Here is a 23,911-nt window from a genome sequence, read left to right as displayed (position 1 = left end):
GAGAGATCTGCAGTCATCATAATACTCTTCCCCTTGTAAGGTTATGGTTTCCTTATGTCTAACTGCTTTCAGAATTTTCTCTTTCATATTAACTTTAGTGAAGTTAATTAGGATGTGCCTGGGGGATATTCTTATTGGGGTTGAATCATGTTGGGGTTCTAAAACTATCTGATATCTGAATTTCAGAATCTCTTGGCATATCTAGAAAGTTCTCTTTCATAATTTAATGAAGAAGAGCCTCTGTGTTTTGTGAAGCAATTTTGTCACCTTCAAGGATTCCTATAATGCAAATATTAGTTTTTTTTAATTATCCAAGAGCTCTCTGAGAGAAAGATCCATTTTTGCTCTCCATCTCTTTTCATCTTTGTGCTCTTGGGCTCATTCAAAAGCTTTGTCTTCAATGTCAGAGATCCTTTCTTCTGCCTGTTCCATTCTGTTACCAAGGGATTCTACCATATTTTTCAGTTCTTTGAGGGTTGCAAACTCTTGCCTCAATGTTTCAAAATCTTTGGTCATTTTATCTTTGAAATCGTTGAATTCTTGAGACATCTTTTGAATAATTTCTTGAAATTCTAATTCCCTCCTTTCTTCCTTTCTGTTAATCTTATTTGCTATCCAAATTCTGAACTCGATTTCTGACTTCTCAGTCATCTGTTTATGGATAGGGTCTTCAATTGCATCTGCCCCATTTTTCCTTGGGGGAGTTGATCTACTCTGGTTATTCAAGTTGCTAGAGTTTTTCCGCTGATTCCACCCTATGCTGAGTTGCACTGTTTGGAGATCTTATCAGAGCTGTTCAGTCAGTGGCTGCCACCAGAGAAAGTGTTGGCTTCTTCTTGTTGCCCAGAGAGATAGGGCATGTCTGTCTCAGAAACGGTTCTCAGGTGCTGGGGCCACAGGGGGGCAGGGGAATAGCAGCAGCTGAGCGGGAATGTGTGCAGCCAGATCAGACCTCATTGCCCACTGGGGTGACAGGGGGGCAGGAGAAAGGCAGTGGCCAGTGGCCATCAGTCCTAGTTCGGCCCCCCAGGGGCAACCGGGGGCGGGGCAGGGAAACGGCAGTGGCAGGATCAGTCCTTGTTTGGCCCTGCTATTCCCCAGCAGCTATGCAGGAACGTGTGGGGCCATGTCAGTCCTAGTTTGGCCAGCTAGGGCAAAAGGGGTGCAGGGGAACGATAGTGGCTGGATCAGTCCTAGTTCAGCCCCTCCAGGGTAACCAGAGGGGCAGGGGAACGGCAGCAGCTGTGCAGGAACGTGCACGGCCAGCTCAGTCCTAGTTCAGCCCCATGGGGCAATCGGGGGCAGGGGAATGGCAGCAGCTGTGTGGGAAACGCGTGTGGCTGGATCAGTCCTAGTTCGGCCCTCCAGGGCAACCACAGGGGCAGGGGAATGGCAGTGACTGGATCATTCCTAGTTTAGCCCCACTGAGGCAAGGGGGGGGGCAGGAGAACAGCAGCGGTGGTGTGGGGCATGCACCCGGCCAGATCAGTCCTAGTTTGGCCCTGCCAGGGTGAGGGAGGGGACAGGGGAACAGCAATGGCAGGGCATGTGCGGGGCCAGATTAGTCCTGGTTTGGCCCCACCAGGGCAACCGGAGGGCAGAAAAACGGCAGCCACAGATCAGTCCTGGTTTGGCCCTCCAGGGCAACCAGGGGGCAGGGGAATGGCAGCTGCCTTGTGGGGAATGCATGGCTACAGGGCCAGGATAGTGCACTTGGTCCCAGCAGGTGGGGGGATGCTACTCTTGGGCCTCTTCTCACTTTCTCTACAGGGAAGGGGGGAAGGGTGGATTAGAGATTCAAAATGGCAGTGGAAACTTTAGTTCAAGTTTTCTGCCTGGCTCGAGGGTGTTTGGAGTCTCAGCAGGGTCCCTCTAGGGGAGTAGACCCCACTGCCCTTAGCTCTCACACAGAGGGTGAGATAATAGGTCCTCAGTTCATCTCTGCTTGTAGGAAGCTTACAGGAGCAGACGAAGAGAAAACAAAGAGAAAAACACAGCTCTTTGGGGGGAGGGGACTGACACCTTTCCTTTGAGATGTTCCATAAACCTGTAAGTTGCACTCCAGGAGTTGCAGCTTGCCTCAGCAGAGGTCTCCTGCAGGTATGACTCTTCTCTCTCAGTTGGGTTCCTAGTCTTCAACTTTGTTGGGTGTTTTCTGGACTTTATTCTTCTCTCTAAACAGGAGCTTCTGTCAGAGGCTAGTACCTCTTGGCCATCTTGCCCTCACCTCCCATCCAAATCATGATTTATAACATTATACTACGAATTTTCAGATTTTCTGGAATTTTATGCAGTTTCTGGAAGACACATTAATGATATATCTGCACAAATATAACTCAAAGAAGGTGACATACTATATTTTGGATTGTGCTTCCCATATAATTTAACATATTAAATAAGCCTGATTAGTTTAATATCTTTTATATTGAGGAGAAAGAGAAGATTTTTCAAGATCTTTCAGAAATACATTTGAAAACTTGCATAGTTAGTTTGAGATCATAAAGAATTTAGGATTTGATTTTGAAAAGTTTATCAAAAGGTTTTAAATACTTTATTAAAAGAGAATCTGTAGATCATTATAAGAAATACTGCTAGGGTTTGAATTTGTCCCCAAAGTTCATGTGTAATAGTGTGGATGGGTGAGATCTTTAAGAAATGTTTAGGTCATAAAGCCTCTCTGCACTCAAAAGTAGATTAATGTTATTGCAAAAGTAGGTTCATTATGAGTGGCACCCTGATAAAGGCTGAATTTGGCTTTCCTCCTTCTCTTGCACACACTCAATTCTAGTTTTGCTTCAGTTTTCTCATATTAAGGTGCATCTAAAACCCTTATAATCAATGTATTTAATTTAGTCAGCTGAACTATGTACGAGTCTCTCTTCTGTTCTCGCTTTTTCTAGTTTTTTATATCCATTTGGTTTTCATTCTTAATTGATTCATTCTGGAACAACACCTGTGAGCAACTCCCAAATTAAAATGAATTACTATATTTGACAAAAATGTATATTTTATATCTTATAGTTTGAAAATTTAAAAAAAATCTTATTTTTCTTATGTACTTTGTATACAGAGTTGATTCCCCTAATATTTCTGGTAGTTTTAATTACATATATTAATTAGAATTCTTTCCTCTTACTGACGTAAATTTCTACCAAACACTAGAAGAGTAAGAAGTAAGCAGTTATGAACGTCTTTTATAGATTTGTGAATAAATAACTCCTAAAAAAATATGTTTCCTCATAGCACAAATTTTCAACAGTGGTGCAGTGATATGGTTTGGGTCTGCATCCCCTTCAAATCTCGTGTCGAAATTTGATTCCAGTGTTGAATGTGGGGTCTGGTGGGAGGAATTTTGGATAATGAATGCTTTCCAGGGGAGCTGGTTGTTTAAGGGAGCACATCACCACCTCCTCCTTTGCTCACTGTGTGACACACCTGCTCCCTCTTTACCTTCCCCCCAATCGGAACCTTCTTACTGCCCTCACCAGAAGCTGACACTGGCAAGATGCTTCTTGTACAGCCTGCAGGATGATAAGCCAAATAAACCTCTTTTCTTTATATATTACTCAGCCTCAGATATTCCTTTATAACTATGAAGAATGGACTAATACACATAGGAAATGTTTATTAACAGAGCAAAATATCTATTGTTCTATCGCAGCAAGAAGCCAAAAGTATATACGGTTAAAGTTATGTTTAGTAATTAACATTTCAGCATCTTATTTGCAAATGATTCATATATTCAATAAATAGCCATCATATTATTAATTTATTTTTTTGAGACACAGTCTGATTCTGTTGCCCAGGCTAGAGTGTGTGGCATCACCCTAGCTCACAATAATCTCAAACACTTGGGCTTAAGTGATCCTATTGCCTCAGCCTCCCGAGCAGCTGGGTCTATAGGCCAAGATGCATAGATAATTTTTCTATTTATAGTAGAGACAGGGTCTTACCTTTGCTCAGACTGATCTTGAACTCCTGAGCTCAAGTGATCCTTGTGCCTTGGCTTCCCAGAGGGCTAGGATTATAGGCCTGAGCCACTGTGGCTAGCTACTGTTGTTTACTTTAACTTAAAGTATAACTTTAAGATTTTAAGTTACCAAAAAGATTTTGGTGTTTTAATAGATATATTTCTAAAAGCATAATTACTGTATAAGTACCGTGCACTAATTGTGGCACTGGGGCTCCAAAAGCATAATTACTTTTATCCCACTTATGTTTTAAAAATAATGTTTGAATTGTTCCTGAAAACTTTGTGAAACACTAAACAAAGGTAGTCATTACCTTAAGTTATTTTTGCTTATGGATAAATCAGGAAAGTATTTTAAAAAAATCACAGAAGGAAAGAATCTAAAAGTCAAAACATATGGCTCTTTCTATTTTGTTGCTGTGTTTGAAATACATCAAGAAATTTAGTTTTTCATTATACATCTCACTTTTGTTCAAGCTGGTCTCAAATTCCTGAGCTCAAGTGATTCACCTATCTCAGCCTCTCAAAGTGCTAGGATTATAGGTATGAGCCACCACACCCTGTTACATTTTTGATCTTAAATACATATATGCTTTTTAATTAGTATGTTGATAGCTCTGAAGATATGCCAGTTTTAATTAAAACAACAAATTTAAACTAGCTTTTTTATGTACCAAAGTTGTTCCAGGTCACAAGAAATTGTAAAACTTTTAGGTTATTTCCTATTTTTCTGAATAAATGTATAATTTATGTTTGTGTTTATTCTCTTTCTATAAGAAAAATCTTCCCGTAAGTACTGATAGGACAGTTGTTTATGATGAGAGCTCTCTAAAAAATGGTTTTAGATACAAAAGTCTAAATCTCCAAAGGTATACCTATTTTGTGATTCAAATCTAAAAGTCCCTTTTTACTGATGAAAACCAATAAGCCTTTGTAGCTTAATCATGGATGGCAGCAGTGCATCCCTCAAATAGGATCCAAAAGATGCAGTTCCCCTCAAGATCCGAAGTTTCTCCCAAAGAATGCTTATGATGCAAAGTCCTTCATTATAATAAGGCAATGAAGGTTGCGGCAATTACGAGAAATATCCGTGAAAGCTGATATATTTGGCCAGAGACACTTTGTGTTTCAAAATCCTAGCCTGCCAGCCAGCTGCTTGATGTAAGCTTGACAACTTGCATCTCCTGGAGAGGCAGAGACCAGACAGAATGTTGTCACTAGTCACAAGGCCAAGCTCTCAAGACATAAAGCAAGAAAGGAGAATATTATGCTTTTCTTCCTTATGACAAATAGCACAAAAGCCAGAGGTAAGGAAAACAAGGACCATTTTTTTGAGACTATGGATTGATAATCCGTGGGTACCCAGAATAAAATTCACAAGAGTATCAATTCAAATACAGTATTGCCCCCAGAATCCAAAAGCCCCAGAACTTGAACAATGTGGAATCTGAACCAAAAATTGAGCAAATTTTCCCCAAATCTGAATGCTGCTTTGGGATCTGAACGCCCAGCACGTTGTTGTGTGTTTTTGTGCGGACGTCCCCCAGCGCTCCGGACACCCAAACGCTCTGTGGTTCAGTTCACTGTCGGAGCGGTAGTGAAAGCATCTTGGGTGATTTTCACTGCTCATTTTATGCTTTTGTGCCTGTTATTATTATTATTTTTCGCATAATAACAACTAAGTGTATTCGCCACTTTTCACTTCCTGAAAAGTGTAGCAAGGAAACTAAGAGGAAGCGGAAAGCTGCTAGAGCTCCAGCTGAAGTTAAGAAAGATCTTATCGCGGAGCACGAACGCAGTGCACGTGTGCTGATCTTGCTGCCACGTTCGGGAGGTCTAAACTGACTGTCCGATATTGAAAAATAAAGAAGCTATCAAAGCAGTTGATGTGGTGACAGGGCTATGACGCTGACCTCTAGGAGATCGAAAAGTATGAGAGAGATAGAAAAATTCCTCCTCGTTTGAATTAATGAAAAACAGCTGGCCGGTGATTTCTGCGAGGATAGTTTGTGAGAAAGCCAAGGTCCTCCTGATGATTTAGTGCAAGGTAGAGCTGATACTAGTGCTTAAAAGGAGGGGTTTAAAGCCAGTAGGGAGAGGTTAGAGAACTTTAAAAAGGACTGGGACCCTTTTTGTGTTGTCATGCGCAGAGAGGCTGCCAGTGCCAATTCAGATGGAGCAGAGAAGTTTGTAGAGGAGTTTGTACAGTGAGAGGTATGTTTCAAACCAAGTGTTCAATTGCCATGAAACAGGCCTTTATATCTTTAGGTTTTTGTATTTTAAATTTTATTAATTTGCATTTTTATTCAAATATTATTATTTGTTAATATTTTACCTTAAAACCAGTGTATTTAATGTTAAAATCATTTTGAAAATTTGAGTTTGTGAGACCCATGAATGGATTAATCCAGTTTCTGTTATTTTAATTTTATTTTTTTTCCTTTTGTTAAGTCATATACACATAGATCATGAATACCTTTATGCATTTGTGGGGTACAGTGTGTTGATTTTTTTATACAATTTGGAGTGCTTACAGCAAACTAATCAACATAGCTTTCACCTCATTTACTTAGTTGTTGCGTTAAGACATTTATGTTTTATTGCAAGATTTGACTTGTACCCTGGCAATATGCTCCGTAGGTGTGTTCCCACAGTTTACCCTCCCTCTATCCAACCACCCTTCTCCCCTCCCATCCCCCTCCATTTCCCTCATTCATCCTGGGCTATAGCTGTGATCTATCTTATCACACTGTGATAAGGAAGTGTGAGTAATTATAAATTGGTTTCATAAAACTACTGAGTACATTGGATACTTTTTCTTCCATTCTTGAGATACTTTACTAAGAATATTTTCCAGCTCCATTAGTTTCTGTTATTTTAAAGGGGAAATTGTCTTGGAACTTCAAAGATTTGGAACTTGGATGGGGTTCTGGAATGGATTAAGTATCACTGTAATCACTTCTTAGATGTTTTTCTTCTGCCAAACAAGATTTGGAAAAGAAGGGACAAGGAAAAAAACTCCTTCTCTCTCAACTGGGTACTAGAAAATAAATCTGGGAGAAGTGACTTTGGTAAGAAATCCTGCTTTCTGGTGATTTTGGGATCTCATCTGTAGGTTCCAAAGCAAGTGGGGTAGCCAAGCCTTTTAAGGTCCCACTGAGGTTGCCAGAAACTGTGTAAGAGTGGAAAAATTTCACCTACATTCTTTAAGAGTCTCAGCTGGGTTCAGGAATTAAAAGACATACCATAGATTAACAGCAGAAAAGCATAATACAAATTTTATGTGGCCTGGGAGCCCTTATAAGGAAGTCAAGATCCAAGGAAGTAGTCGGTTACATGTTGAACTGGACAAGGAGGAGTAAGTTGAGAAGAAGCAACTAAATTATATGGGGAATCTTAAGTCTTAAAAAATGAGGTATTTTTTCACAAAGTTTAGAATTCTTTATTTCAACTTCTTGTCTTTGAGGCTAGGATGCTTCATCTTTCTAGTACAGGGAGGGTGTCTTTTGCATGGGAATTTTATCTCCTGCTTTTAAAAAATAGCATGAAGGTCAGAGTGATCTTTTTGCACCTGCTGTTTTTTCCCAATTGCCTCTAACTTAAATACTTAATATGCCAGAAGGCTATATTTTTAACTCCTTCAATGCCAAACTTGTTTCAATCACCTGCCCAGTTATGGGCACATGTCAATTTCAACTTGATGGCAAACTTCTGGAAGTCTGAGACCCTGACATATCATTTTTTATATCCTACCTCCCTGCTACGGTACCACTATGTAGTAGTTCCTCATAAATATTTCTAGAATAAACTAATATTTTTGGTGGCATAAGATGGTGAGTGGAAAATTTTGTGTGTGCGTGTTCATGTTTGAAGTAACAAGTATGGTGTTTCAGAAATATGTTAAGCTTAAATTCAGCACAAAGCAGCGTTATGGGGAAACCTGCTAAATGTGCATCAAAATATGTTTCTTCCTTTTTGATAAGAAATAAAGTTATTGTGGGGCATGTGCCCACAAGCTAAGGCCTAGGTTTCCAAGCCTCCTTCTTCCTGCAATGTCTTAGTCTTAATGACTAAGTTCTTTCCCATGAGGTGAGAGCAGAAGTAACTTGTATTACTTCTGAGTGTGTGCCTTAAAGCGCCAGGGGTACACAATCCCACCTGCCTTCTTGTGAGCTGAGCATGGATGTTCTTGAAGCCTAGTTTTGACAGTGTAGATAAGAACCATACCTAGGGGGCAGCAGAGCAGGACAATGAAAGTGATCCGGGTGGTGAATAAGTGTAGAGAGTGTGGCAAATGCTTGTTAACCTTGGAATTTAGAAGAGAAATAAGAAAACTCCTTCATCTACTCAACTCTGGGTCTTATCATTACAGCAACTTAGCTTTTTTATTCTATTATAATCAGGAAAAGGCAAAAAAAAAAGTTTTGTTTGATAAGGGGATCTAATTTATTTTAGCAAGTTTAATATTTCTCCTAATAATAAAGGAGAAAAAAAAAGAGGCATGTTTATGATTTTATTTCTTTAGTCTATTTTTAAATTAACTTAAATATTTCAAGTATCGTTTGTAGTTCAGAAATTGTTTTACATTAACTCAAAATTAAACCTAAAAGTGATACAATGTTCTAATCAAATCTCAAAGAGAGACAAATTTTTAAGATCTTCCCTTTACATTTAAGATACTTCCATCATATGTTATCTATAAATGACATATTTATACCAATGAATTTAGAAATACTTGAGAGATTTTAAGCTCCCTGAGGAGTTTAGAAAGAGGAGTTTTTAGTGCCTAGGAGTTTTGCTGACTTGGTCTATTTTTTCACATTTGAGTAAGCCCTCTCTTTTAAAACAGAAGATGCTCCCGATGGAGTTACATCCTGATAAACCCATTGTAAGTTGAAAATACTGGGAGTCAAAAATCCATTTAATACACCTTATCTATTGAATATCATAGCCTAGTCTACTTTAAACATGCTCAGAACACATGCATTAGCCTACAGCTGGGCAAAATCATCTGGGCACACGGTGCACTGTGCCGTATCGGTTGTTTACCCTTACGGTTGCATGGATGACTGGCAACTGTGGATTGCCATTAATGCACAGAATCACAACAGATTATTATATCACATGTGGCTAGCCTGGGTAAAGATCAAAATTCAAAGTTCAAAGTATGGTTTTTACTGAATGTATATCACTTCTGTACCACTATGAAGCAAAAAAAAAAAAAGTTAGACCATTGTTAAGTTCATACATCTGTATTTGAATTATATTGCTTTTGCTCTGGAGAGTTCACTGCATTACCATTTCAAGAGAAATTTTTCTCTTTTGGCTGTGCTCACCTTACATGTAATTGCTTTAGGTCAAACTTTGGGGAAAGTAATTTGTTTTCTCTTTTCAAATTCTTCTCCATGGCTACAGGTGCATGTAGGTTAAATTTCTGAAATGTAGGAAACATGGGCCACATCATTTCAGAAACGGTTGCTATGGGAAACAAACATGTTAAGATGTAGCTGGGTTTTAGCTTCAGGTAAAAAAGAAGCTAAAATAACCAGTTTCTTATCAAATAAAAGGAAAGAAATCCTAGGTTAAATACCAATATTATAAACATTCATAAGATTGTGTATGAACTTTCAGTGCTTGTTAAAAGTGCAATTTTATTTTTCATTTATTTATTTGATCACATCTTTCACCTTCTTCCACTTGTATCCAGGAAGATACTGCATCTGTTTTTATTATTACTTTGTGTCCAGTTCCTTGAATAGTGTCTGACGCTTTATAAAGCGTCAATAAACATTTGAAACTTAAGGAAGCACCTGAAGTTGGTTAAAGATATGTTTTTAATTCAGACTTGATATAACAAATTGATGTTATGTTTTTCTCCTACCTGGAATTTTTTCCCTTTCTTTCAATTTTTGAAATATGTAAATTACACAATATAAACACAATGTGAACAGGCAAATAATTATATATTTTAAGGCATTTGAATGTGTAATTTAATATAATAATATTATAATTAAAAATGCAAAAAGACCCTGCTCAGTAATTCCATATAAAAAAATAGAGCATGCAGTAGCAAAAGAATTATTTGTGGTAAGTCAGAGTGCTCATATTTTGACAAAAACAAAAATATATCCCTTCACATTTTTAAAGTACTATTAAATGTAAAAATAGAATATAATAAAGATGAAGAATTATCTACTATCCTATGATATCTAGGACTTAGGGAAATAGGGCTCTGTATTATTTCTTATAATAATGCAGTTTGGTTATATATATCACAAGTCTTAAAATGTGCATGTAATGATAATAAACATTTTAAATCTTAGAAATTTATTTTAGGGAAACAATGAACATTTTAAATCTTAGAAATTTATTCTAGGGAAACAGTCATTCCTTACATTAGTAAAACTGGAAACAATATGTTCAAAAATACAAATAACTCAATGTGAACATCTTAACAATCTAGATGTTTGAGAATACAAATCATTATCTCAAATTAAAATGAGTTTTAACTTTTTTAACTCGTTTATCCAAATGAATAACAAAGAAGAAATAATAAGATATAGTAATTTACGATACCAATTTATTCAGGTTAATCACCTTCACTCTTTTGTGGGTACTAAGTAGTGAATCTCAATGGTGGTGTTTTTGGTATCCCGTCCTGACACCTTTTGATTAGAACAATATTTACGAACTTTAAATCAACAACTTTAAGAACAATGAAGATTTGTTCTTTCCTTTTTATTCTGTCTTTTTGGGAGGAATAACAAGTTCATATACTGATATACGCAGAAAAGAAAAGAAAAGGTCCTATAATTTCCTTTCAAAAATGAGAGGATTAAAAACTAACAGAAACAATTATTAGATCACGTGATTTAAAGTCTTCCATCCATTGAAGTAACTTTATGTGGGTTTTAAAGACAGTTATATCATGTATGTGGTATTACGAACTTGGAAATGTGACTGGATTTAAAGTCATAGTCATAGTTAGAAGTATAAGATTAAAAGAAGCAGAGGTCAAGTGTTAACTAGACTTACAAGGGCTTGCAAGAAGGATCTTATATCTGGACAGCTGTTCTTCCTTAGAAGGATTTGTTTCTTTGATTGGAAGTTATCCAGTTTTCCTAGGTAACTCATACCAAAGATTTACCAATGTTGAATTATATTTACAAATCTGACAATTTAAATTTAAATTTAGCTCAATGCTAGAAATAAAAATATGATTAAAAAGAAAGCGTACTTCATTTTCAGACGTCAAGAAATAATTGCTCTCCCTAAAACAAATCATTCTTTTTATCTCAAACTTGAAATTACTCCAACTTTTGTTTTAATAGGGTTGACATTTTGAAGTGATTTTTTTCCAATATAAAATGGTTTTTACCTATAAAAGGGTACATTTAATTTTTAGAACAAATTTCATTTTTTAACATTTCAAATAAAAGCTCAGTTGTTAATATATTTCATTTACATAATGCTGTGGGACTAGAAGGTCCTCAGTGAGTCTTAAAATGTTGGGTACAAGTATAGTGGAAAAATCCTGTATCCATCAGAGAAATACAACAGAGCCCATTACACTCATTCAGTCTGTAACATACAGAATAATAATCATTTACGTGATTTGTCAGAGAGCACAGCCTTGAGTCCTTTCAAATTATTTCCTTTCTTCCTCCAGCAATTTTTCTTCCAGAGGCAATTAATATTATACTTTTGCTTGACAGGGGATTAATGAGGAATTATTTTTTCTAAGATTCTTTTGCCAAATGGGCTGCTAGCATGACATTCTGCTATTTTAATTAATTTAATATTATTTTAAAAATTAATGGTGTGTGTTTGCTGTGCACTGAGATGTAGGATTTTGATCAGTTAAGTAGTACAGGAAATGAAGGTTTGTGTGGAGCAAAGGTCAAGGTGGTTAGACAAATTTTATCTTCATTGCATCTATAATTTCCTATATATTCCAAGTATTATTTCTCTTAGAATAATGATGTTATTGTCTTTGTAAAATACATTACAAAGGCATTAAAATGAATTACAAAGAGTTCAAACTGTATAGGAAAAAAACTCACCAAGTTTCACTACTCAGAAATAACCTTTGAATTAGTATTATGTAATTATAATTTTAGATTTCTTTCTATGCACTAGAATAAAAGGAGGCTGAATAGAAGTGATAGTTTTATGAAAATGAGATAATACGATAAGTGCTATTTAATAATGAAATACATTAATTTTAATTTTGGTTGAATTTAGGAGAAGAAAAAAATATACAAACTATAGAAATAGCTAAGTTTGTTTGCATCACAAGGCTTATTAGTTTCTGAAAGACCGTTCTATAATTAAGAAAAAAATTATGAGACATTAATGTATTATTGTATTGTCAAATTTTATGTCACTGATACATTTTTGAAACACATTATAATTCAATCACTTGTAAATCAATCACTTCTTCAGTTTTAGTTCTGTATTCGTATGTAGTCAGTGCTAATTTCTTGAATTCTTCCATATTTGGTAATTTTTATCTCCTAGGACAGCTTAGCTGGGTCTATTTCTTGGTTCACATTTTATTTACCTGAGAAATTTGTGAACATTATTGCCATAGTATAGTTTGGAATTGTACTTTATTTAGAGGATTTGGAGGCCCGATTAATTTATTGCTCTTTTTAGGGATTCATTTTGTTTCCTACTATAATATCTTAAGAAATATTTCTTGTCTGGGAAATTCAGTATACCTTAAAAAAAAATCCCTCCTGTGTATTTTTAATTAATTTTTCCTGGGATATTACTATACCTTTCTATTGAATATTTAAATTTTTCTTTGTTAAAAAATTCAAATTATGTATTTAAATACTTTTTCTTCTCTGAGTTCAATACTGCAGGAAGGCTAAATGTCTTTTATTGAATCATCATTGTCCTTATCATCCAGATGAGGATCTTTCTTTCTTTCTTTCTCTCATTTCCCTCTGTCTTTGCTGTGAATAATTTAAATTTTACTCTATATTACTTACTTAACCAACTTCTGCTTAAACAACCTAACAGATTAATTGGTACTTTATGTACAGTCAGTTGATTTCATAGTTTCTTGTTGGAAATTATCAATAATAAAAAAATTAAGAGAAGCTCATCTGCAAATTCATTTTTTTATGGCTTTCTAAGATTCCATGGTGTGTGTGTGTTTATGTGTGTATATCATATTTTCTTTATTTACTCATTAGTTGATGGACACTTAGGTTGGCCCCATATGTTTGTTTTATTCAATTGTGATGCGATAAACATCACAATTGCCATTGTCTTTTGGATATAATGCCTTATATTTTAGGGGATAGATGTCCAGTAGAGGTATTGCTGGATTAAGTGACGGATTTAATTTTACTTCTTTCAGAAACCTCCATACTGTTTCCACAGGAGTTGTATAAATGTTCATTTCTACCAATAATGTATCAGCATTTCCTTTTTACCACACCCATGATAATAGCTGTGTTTTGTTTTTTTAAAACTTGTTAGTAATGGCCATTTTGACTGGACTAACATGATATTTAATTGTGGTTTTAATTTATGTTGATATTTAGTGATGTTGAGCATTTTTTCATATGGTTGTTGACCATTTGTATATCTTCTTCTAAAAAGTATATAATGGGGGAATGGACACCCCATTCAATAATTGGCACTGGGAAAATTGGATAGCCATATGCAGATAAATGAAATCAAATCCCTATTTCTTGCTATATAAAACATGAATTCAAAGTGGAATAAAGACTTAAATAAGACCTAAAAATATAAAAAATTATAGAAGAAAACCTGAAAAATAAAAACCTCTTTAAGAAAATGCCCTGGGCAAAGCATTTGTGATTAAGACCCCAAAAGCAAATTTGACACAATCACACATAAACCAAATGACTTAATTAAACTAAAAAGCTCTGCACAGCAAAAGAAATAATCAACAAAGTAAATGGACAACCTGCAGAATCGGAGAAAATATTCACAAACTGTGAATCCCCAAAATGACTAATAATCAGATTCTATGAGGAACTCAAACAATTCAGCAAGAAAAGAAACAAATAACCTCATTAAAAAGTGGACAAATGACATGTGAACAGAGAGGTTTTCAAAATAAGATATACAAATGATCAACAACAATTTGAAAAAAAATGCTTAGTGTTTTTATATAAATGGAATCAGCTATTGTCACTGTTTCTTCTGCATTTATTGAGATGATCATGTGATTTTTATCTTTTGTTCTGTTAAAGTGGTTTATCACATTGATTACTTTGCATATGGAGAACCATTCTATATCCCAGGGATAAATATTTTTGGTTACAGTATATGAAACTTTTAATGAGTTGTTGAATTCAGTTTGATTGTATTTTGTTGAAGATTTTTGCACTATGCTCATCAGGGAGATTGACATATAATTTTCTTTTCTTGTGTTTTTGTCTTGCTTTGATATCAGAGTAATGCATGTCTCATAAAATGAGTGGCACATTTTTCTCTCCATTAATTCTTTGGAAAAAGTTTTGGAACAATTGATGTTATTTCCTTGGTAGTATTCACCAGAAAAGCCTGGTGGACTTGGGCTTTTCTTTGTGGGGGAAGATTTTGATTACAGATTTAATATTCTTATCAGTTATAGTAAGAATATGTTTATATTTTTAATTTATTCATGATTCAGTTTTGTTGGTGTTTATGTTACTAGGCATTTATCTGTTTCTTCTAGGTCATCCAGTTCATTGGAATGTAAGCGTTCATAGTAGGCTCTTATGACCTATTTTATATTTCTGTGGCATTAGTTGTATTGTCTCCTTTTTTATTTCTGGTTTGATTTTTTGAATTTTACATTTTTTTTTTTTTGTTTAGCTAAACATTTGTCAATTTTGATGTCTTTTAAAAATCAGTTTTTCCCTAATGTTTTGTATTCTCTACTTCATTTAATTTTCCTTTAATCTTTGTTTCCTTTCTTATGCTACTTTTTAACTTAGTTTATGTTTTCCTTAGTTTATTCTTCTTTTCCTAGTATTCTTCATTTCCTTTGAGGTATAAAGTTAGATTTTTATTGGATATCTTTCTTATTTTTTTATGTCATTATTTACCGCTATAAATTTCCCTCTTAATTTTTGCTTTTCCTGAAACAAAACATTAGGTTATATTTCCATTTTCACTTGTCTCATATTTTTATAATTTCCTTTTTTGGTTTCTTTTTTTGGGACTCATTGGTTGTGAAGAGTATGTTTTTTATTTTTTGAATCAGAGTCAACAGCTTTCTTCACAGGCTACAGAGGATTATTAGCAAGGAATTTATGGATACTAAGTCATCTACATCCAACATATCTTCAATCAAAACTGAAATTTTTTGATGTTCTTTATATCTTCTTCCACCTTTCTAGATGTCCTATACTATTTTATGTTAATAAATTGACTGGATTTAGGTGGTAATACATTTTGGTAGGGATGACGCAATAGACTTACATAAATATTTTTCATTTATTCATTAATTCTTAATTTAAACCTTATTTTTATTTTTGAATAGTTTGCAATATCTCAGTCACTTCATTATACTGTCCTTTACTTTTAATTTTTCTTCTTTTGTTGGGGGAGGGGGTGGTTTGACACAGAGTCTCACTCTGTTATCCAGACTAGAGTGTCATGGCATTAGCCTTGCTTACAACAATCTCATACTCCTGGGTTCAAGCTACCTCAATACCTGGCTGTCCTTTACTCTTTAATTTAGTAGGTTAAGGTATATTCATATTTCTGTGCACCAATGTCTAGCAATTACAATAAAATTACTACCATGGATAATTTATTTACATACCAATGATATTCATGCCCCCCCCCCCTTCAAATTCATATGTGGAAGCCCTAACCCCCAGTACAACCATATTTGGAATTTGGGTTTGGGGGAGGCAGTTAAATTTAGAGGTCAGGAGGGTGGGCCCCTATGATATAATTAGTGTCCTTAGAAGAAGAGGAAGAGAGACAAAACCTTTCTCTTTCTCCACCATTTGATGATATATTAAGAAGGCAGTCATCTGCAGGACAGGAGACAGCTCTCATCATTAAACAAAATTGGCCAGCACTTTGATGTTAGCCTTCCAGCTTCCAGAACTGTGAGAAACAAGTGTTTGCCATCTGAGCACCTAGTCTGTAGCATTTGTTATGGCAGCTTGAGCCGCCTGAAACTGCCTGCTTTAAAATTGGACCATCAGTCCCTGGCTATTTTGCCATTCAGAATAATACTCTTTTTCAACTCATGCTCTTTTAAAGAGCACGGCTTTGGAAAACATTGCAGATTTTTTAAAATGCCATCATTAGATTTTTAAGATTCATCAAGGATAGGATATATGGAAGAATTGGTAAATCAGCCTGATCACATATTTTCTTATAGTGACCCATTCAAATTTTAGTAGCTACTCCATCTATCTCCTCATTTTCCTTTTAAAATTAACCATGTGGTCCATCCAGTTTAAATGTCTTATTTTTCTTTTCTTTTTTTTCTGAGTTTTTGGATTCATTTCTTTATTTCTTTTTTCTGAATAATGCTAATCATTTCCATCATTCAACCCTACTTATGGGATCTGAGGCAGGATATAGGCCTTCAATTATAACTTTTCCTTACATAATCCTGCTCACTTGCTAGTAGATTAACACAAAAAGCCCAAACATCTGGAAACTCTTCAATTACAACATCTATCATCACTTGAGTCAAAGACATAGAATTAGAGAGTCATTCAGTATCATCCTCTAACCAATCCAAATTTGCTGGTATTTTCAACATTTCAGAGGCTTCAGAAGAGTTATTTCATTCAGTGTCTAATTCTCTCTTGATAGATATGTTTTCTGTACCTTGCCTTATCCACCTCTACAGATTATGTATTTAACTCTCTAGCCGCATCTTTGCAAAAGTAGCAGCTAATTGAAGATCCTGAATAAGACCAACACACTCTTCCATTGGACAGTATGTAATGTAAGAGAAATACTTCTTTGGATCTGAATGCATAGAAACAATTTTAGCAGAGCCTTCCAAGAAAGCTCTTTTTTAAAAAGTTTATTTATTATTTTTTAGGGACAGAGTTTTACTCTGTCTCCCTCAGAGTACTGTGGTGTCACAACTTAAAGCAACCTCCAGCTCTTGGGCTTAGGCGATTCTCTTGCCTCACCCTCCCCAGTAGTTAGGACTACAGGCGCCCACCATAATGCCTGGCTATTTTTTGTTGCAGTTTGGCCGTGGCCAGGTTCAAACCCACCACCTGGGTATATGGGGCCGGCATCCTACTCACTGAGCCACAAGCGCTGCCCTCCAAGGAAGCTCTTTATATATTGGGATATTTCATATCCCCAAAATGACTTAACCCTTTGACTAAATACTCCTCTGTTTCATTTGTCATTATTCCCTCCTCCTGCAAGATGTAAATGTAGAGTCTTTAGTGATGCCCATTCAAACTGAGCCACATTTTGGCAAAAAGAAGTATCTGCCAAATTCCCATTGGGCATACTGTCCCTTCCCTTTAGGAACTCCTGCCATAATTTGGTGAACCTACAAGCTTCAGTTCTTTCTGTTCCTTTCATATTTTTCAAAGTAGCCAAAATTACAAAATTCTTGGCTGACTTCCCCTCTGTCTGAATCCCTTAATCTCCTTAGCTCAGAACCTACCATCTCCAAGTCCCGTTGGTAAGATTTTCCTCTCAGTAGTTGCAGCATTTGCCTGAACCCAGAGCATAAGTGACCTAGGAGTTAGCCTATCAGCAAGCATTGTCACGTCCTTCTCTTCATATTTCTTTCCTCAAAGTTTTAGCATCACTTAAAATTACAGATTCAAAGTTCACCCAAATATTCTACTCTCTGTGCCAATTGCATCCATTCCACAAGGTCAGAGAACTGAAAGGACTCTACAGGACATGTTCATATTGGGCTTTAATAAAAGTAAAGAATATGATACTGTAGGAGAAAGAAAATATAGGTAAACATCAGAGATGTCTGAGAGTCCCAGACATACTCTGCATGGTTTTTTCTTAATTTTGCAATTTGTACTTTGTCTTTGGATTATGACTCACCAAGATACGTGTGAGATATCTTGGTCTTAGGGCACTCAAGCAGAAGCTTCCTGAGGAATCTTTTATACACATCTGGTCAATAGTTAAACCCAGGCTGTGTAAGTAGTTCAACCAGGTGCAAACTATCAATTTGTATTCTCAATAAACAATGTAGATAAATTGCTATTGGGTGCCAATAAGGGAGTCACAATGCAAAGTGCATGTTATAAATATAAACATTTATACAAAGTAAAACTGTACATTTTACTCAACACAGGCCAAAGGCCAATACCATAGTTCCAGGTCTTCTTGGAGGTAAGAACAGAGCTATAGTTGCTTAGACCACCTGAAAGTTCACCCTATTCCTACACAATATTCCTTTACTGTATAAATTTTAACTTTTCATGGCGTTCATATTTGCCTCTTTTTTCATTGTTTTACTACTATGTCGTTCATTACCCTTCACTTTTGTTTGTAGGGAAATATTTTTTTTCCCAAGGCTCACACATCCATTATTATCCTCTACTTCTCTACTAATTTTCTCTCATTTAACAATTAAATACTGGGTTTCTACAATGTGCTAGATACTGTGTGCATCCTAAAGAGCTTAACGTCTATTACAAAAGAGAAACATGAAAACATATAAATGGGATTGAATGTTGTCAGTAGTATGTGAGAATTGTGTTTTGGGTATGGTGGAACACAAATAAGAGGGTTTCCAATCCTACCTACTGGTTCAGGAAAAATTTTAAATAAGAATTGGGGCTTGAAGGGTGCATTGTATTGAGGGATAATAGGTATGCTAAAAACAGATCTATATAATAAATAGGAACTCACTGAGAGCCTTTTTGTTGAAGAATAGAGTGGTTAATTTAAAAACAATATTTTTTGTGACAGTTGGATAACGAATTGGAGTTAGGAAAGACTGGGAGCAGTTAGTTTGTTGTAGTCGGAGTTTTTACTGATGCATCTTCTGTCTCTTCCACACTCATCACAAATAATTAAATTGCACCAGTAGTCACCTACATATACCTAACTGTAAACTCAGCAAGCCCCTTACAGTACTAATGTTCTCTGATACATTTGATACTGTTTGCTCTTCTTTCACTTTTGAAACTGCCCTCCTTTGACTGGCAGGGTACTATTTGCTGGAAAAAAGCACTTTCTGTATTCTTGAAGAGCTGGAAGCCCAAATCATGATCCAATACCCTGGAGCACTGACTCTACTTTGTTCCCTCCATGATGATGTGGCCTTCCTGATGCTGACTTTGGTTTCAGAGCCAGGTTTGCCTGATATTGAAAATATTCCTTTAAGTAGAAGTGCAAGAGTTATAAGTGTATTTTCTTTTTGGATGAAGGTGCAAGAAAAATAACATAGTCAAAAATGTGTCTATTTTCTAATTTGGGAAGCCGCACTTGAGAGGGTAAGCAGACAGCGCTGAAGTATGTCACACATCCGGTAGGTTTCAATATCCTTGGTTAAATCAATTTGGAAAGTTTACTTTTAAGGTTTTGGGAGGGAGCAAGTCTTGGTAGTGGCAGGAGAATGGATGGTAATGCGATTGTGGGTTTGCTTCGAGACAGTTTCTGAGTCCTCTGAAGTGCTATTCTGCGTCTCCAGGGAGTCCTCTTACTTGTTTACTTGGTGTGTTCTCAGTGGCCATTCCTACTGTTGCAGACTCTCCATCTGAGCGACACAGATGGCCTGAACTCTCAGCACAACTCCTTTGTTGCACTTCACCCTCTCTTCTTCCCTATGTAATACACTCCAATGAGCTACTCTATTTATTTTTAATAGGAACAGCTTTTCTACTTTCATTCTGGGATAATGAAGCCACCCTGGGAAGACCTTTTATAAAGGCAGAGCCAGAATACTAGTTTCTCATTCTGAACCCCTGCTCAATTAATCCCTAAAACCTAGCAACAATGCCAGTCGACAGCTTGCCTCTCAAGTGGATGCCAAGCAGTTTACCCTTTTGGGGTCCTTTCCTTAACATTAGGGGCAATGGTTAAGTTTGTCTCACAGGGCTTCTATGCATTTTGCTTAGCAAAGATAAGCAGAGAGCCAATGAAATAAACAAAAGAGGTAATTGAGAAAAGCATTTATAATATGCTGGCAAAGTTGAAAGTACTGTTACCCTTCCTTTTGTAAAAGGAAGTGAGAATAACCTGCTGGGCGGAACCAAGAGCTGCCTTTCTCATGAGGTTCTTGAGGTTATTAAGCCACATTCACTCTGTAGGGAAGCATTTAATATCCATCATCCATTTAAGACTTGGAAAATTGAGCTTATCTAAAAAAGGAATTCTTAGTTTTTCTTTTTGGAATAAATGATGATGAGGCTAACAATGATAGAATAGTTGTTCATATAACACATGCCTTCACATGCATTGACCAGGGAAGATGGAGTGTTAGGAATAATGGGAATGTGCATTCAGAGACTAGCCACGTGTTAAAAATGGTTTTAAAGACAGATATACAGAAACAAAAAAAAACTATGTGCCCCAGAGATTAGAATCCAGTCATGCTTTAAGCATTCCACTGCTTGAAAATATATTTGGATTCTGAACTAATATTTTGGGAGGTTCCTAAAGGGATAATATACCAATTTGATTGCTGTAACATGAATGTTTGCTGATTATGGAAGGAAAATATGTGAACAAGATTTAGAAGCAAACACATGAGTTAGAATTAGAAAGTACCAGTTCTTATGTTGCTAAAAAATTTTTGCCGAAATAAGCACAGAATTTTTCGTAGAAGTCTGTTAATAAGAAACAACGATAATAAGAAATAAGTCAATAAAATATAAAGTGAAATGCGTTTATTAAGGATCTATATTGTTTTGGAAACAGCATACCTTTTAAAGTCAGGAATTCAAGTTTCTGCTCTATTCCTTAGTAATCTGAGGACATGAAAAATTCTCAGACCTCAATTATTAAAGCTCTAAAATGGATTATAAAACCTATTTTAACAAGTATCTTCACCATTAATTGAAGTTAAATGTATGTGAAAGTATTATAGTAAAGCGTGTAAAGCATGATATGAATACCACTTTTTAAATGCTACTTTTAATCACACCATTATGAGTGGCACCTTGTTTACTATCATATCAAGACTTACTAATTTACAAGCAAAAGGAAGCTGACTTAAATTGATTTGTTTATTTTAAGGCAAGCATGAGAGAAAGTTTATCGAGGAAGAGAAAGACAGGCTTATAGAATAAGAATGGTTGTAAAGCAGGACATGCTCACCATGGACAGCAATGGGCCTTCATTGTCAAGATACACAGGCAAAGAGCCACTGAATTTGGTTTAAATTTAAATAACATGATGAAAAATTAGACAAAACAGATTCAAGTTCTTAAATGATGCTTTCCTCTTCTCAGTTGTTCTTTGTGTTGATTTTTATCTTTAGGAAAGCTTTTCCTGGCTCTTTTTAGAGATGAACTTAGCAACCCCAAGAGAGAGAGAGAGAGAAAAAAAAGCTTTTTCTGAAGAATTCCAGCCTGTCTGGGTATTGAGTTTTATCTTGTATTATGTGAGCATTTAAAAATGTATCACTCTAGTCCTCAGAATGCTATCATTAAGTCTTGTTCAAAATGCTTATTTTGGTGGTAGAGTCAGTTCTATTTGCTCCACAAACAACAGCTTAGTAAGATATCTTAGTCTATTTTTTGCTGCTATAATGCACACTGGGTAATTTATTTTAGAAAAAGATATCTATTTGGCTCATGGTTCTGGAGGCTGGAAGGTACAAGACTGAGGGGCCACATCTGGCGAGGGGCTTCTTGCTTCATCATAACATGACAGAAAAAGGGGCTGAGCTCCCACATTAACTATGGCATTAATCCTCTCAAGAGGACAGAGCCCTTGTGACTCAACCACCACCCAAAGATCCTACATCTTAATACCATCACAGCAGCAATTAAATTTCAACATATTTTTGGAGGGGACATTCAAAAGAACAATCTATGTTGTATTAACCTCACTGCCACTTTCTCCTGATAGTTCCATTACAATAACAAAATAGATGAGGTTTTTCTTTTAATGTTATTAAAGAGGTCAATAATATTATATACTTAAAGTTTGCTAAGAGAGTTGATAGGATGTTAAATTATCACACTAAAAATAAAGAGGGCAGAGGTAAATTTTTGGAGGTGACGGATAGGTTCATGGCCTAGATTATAGTGATAGTTCCATGGGTATACACTTACCTCCAAACTCATACTTTAAATATGTGCAGCTTTTTGTATGTCAATCATATGTCAATGATAAAGTTGCTTAAAAATATCATTTGGGTCTTTCTTTTATGTGAGTATGTATTAGATTGTCTACTAGCTTCATACTTGGACAGGGAAACGAGGGAGCAGGAAGAGGAGGAGGGAGGGGAATGGGGTGTTACCGTGTATGATGCATCTCTTGGGGGCAGGGCACAATTATAAGAGGGACTTTACCTAACAAATGCAAACAGTGTAAACTAAGTCTTTGCACCCTCAATAAACCTGAAACAATAAAAAAGTATCATTTGGATTCACATGGATTTTTGAGTACCAAAGCCTGATTTAAAAAAATTTTTTTTTAATTAAATCATAAACACATAGATCATGTATACATTAATGCATTTATGGGGTACAATGTGCTGATTTCATATAGAATTAGGAACACATACATCACACTGATTAATATCTACCTCATTTTGTTTAATTCTTGTGTTAAGACATTTATATTCTATACTTGATAGATCTGACATGTACCCTTCATTATGCACCATAGCTGTGATCCCACCATTCACCTTCCCTTGACCTAAGTCACCTTTCCCCTCTCATCCCTCCTCCCTCTTTCATCCCGAGCCATAGTTGTGATCTATTCTTCATATGAACATGTGAGTGATTGTAAATTGGTTTCCTACTAGTACTGAGTACACTAGATATTTTTTTCTTCCATTCTTGAGATACTTGACTAAGTAGGATATGTTCCAGCTCCATCCATGTAAATGTAAAAGAGGTAAAGTCTCCATCTTTTTTTAAGGCTGCATAATATTCCATGGTATACATACGCCACAATTTATTAATACATTCATGGGTCGATGAGCACTTGGGCTTCTTCCATGACTTGGCTATTATCAATTGAGCTGCAATGAACAATGTGGTGCAAATATCTTTGTTATAAAGTGATTTTTGGTCTTTTGGATATACTCCTACTAGAGGATTACAGGATCAAATAGCAGGTCTATTTTTAGATCCCTGAGTATTCATACTTCTTTCCAAAAGGGACATAACTCCCTTTGATTTCAGTGGCTGAATATCATTATCCATTAGAGTAGTTAGTGAGGTAATTTTTGGGGTCATGGCTCTGGAACTTCTTTTACATATTTACACGAATTGGGGGAGATACTTTTGAACTTTAGTTTATAAAACTGAGATAAAATTGGCAATGTATAATGTATAAAACTTGAAGGTAAAATTTGATAAACTACTTTGTATAACATTATAATCAATATCTTAATAACCAACATCCCAATCAAATTTTGGAACATTATTTTATCTCTTCAGGAAGTTCCTGCATACTCTTTTCCATTTCATTCCATAGCCCTTCCACTTAGACATTATTTTCACTTCTGTCACTGTAGACTACTTTTGCTTATTCTCAAATTTTATACAAATGTTATTATAGAGTATGTACTTTGATTTCTTTTTGAGATTAATCTAAGGCAGTGCCTGCGGCTCAGTGAGTAGGGTGCCAGCCCCATATAATGAGGGGTTCAAACCCGGCCCTGGCCAAATTGCAACAACAAAAAAATAGCCAGGTATTGTGGTGGGCTCCTGTAGTCCCAGTTACTCAGGAGGCTGAGGCAAGAGATTCGCCTAAGCCCAAGAGCTAGAGGTTGCTGTGAGCTGTGATATCACGTCATTCTATCAAGGGCGA

This window comes from Otolemur garnettii, unplaced genomic scaffold (assembly GCF_000181295.1).
Source record: "Otolemur garnettii isolate 467f Iridium unplaced genomic scaffold, OtoGar3 scaffold00100, whole genome shotgun sequence".
In the NCBI taxonomy this organism is placed as follows: Eukaryota; Metazoa; Chordata; class Mammalia; order Primates; family Galagidae; genus Otolemur; species Otolemur garnettii.
Note: the sequence above shows the minus strand (reverse complement) of the source record.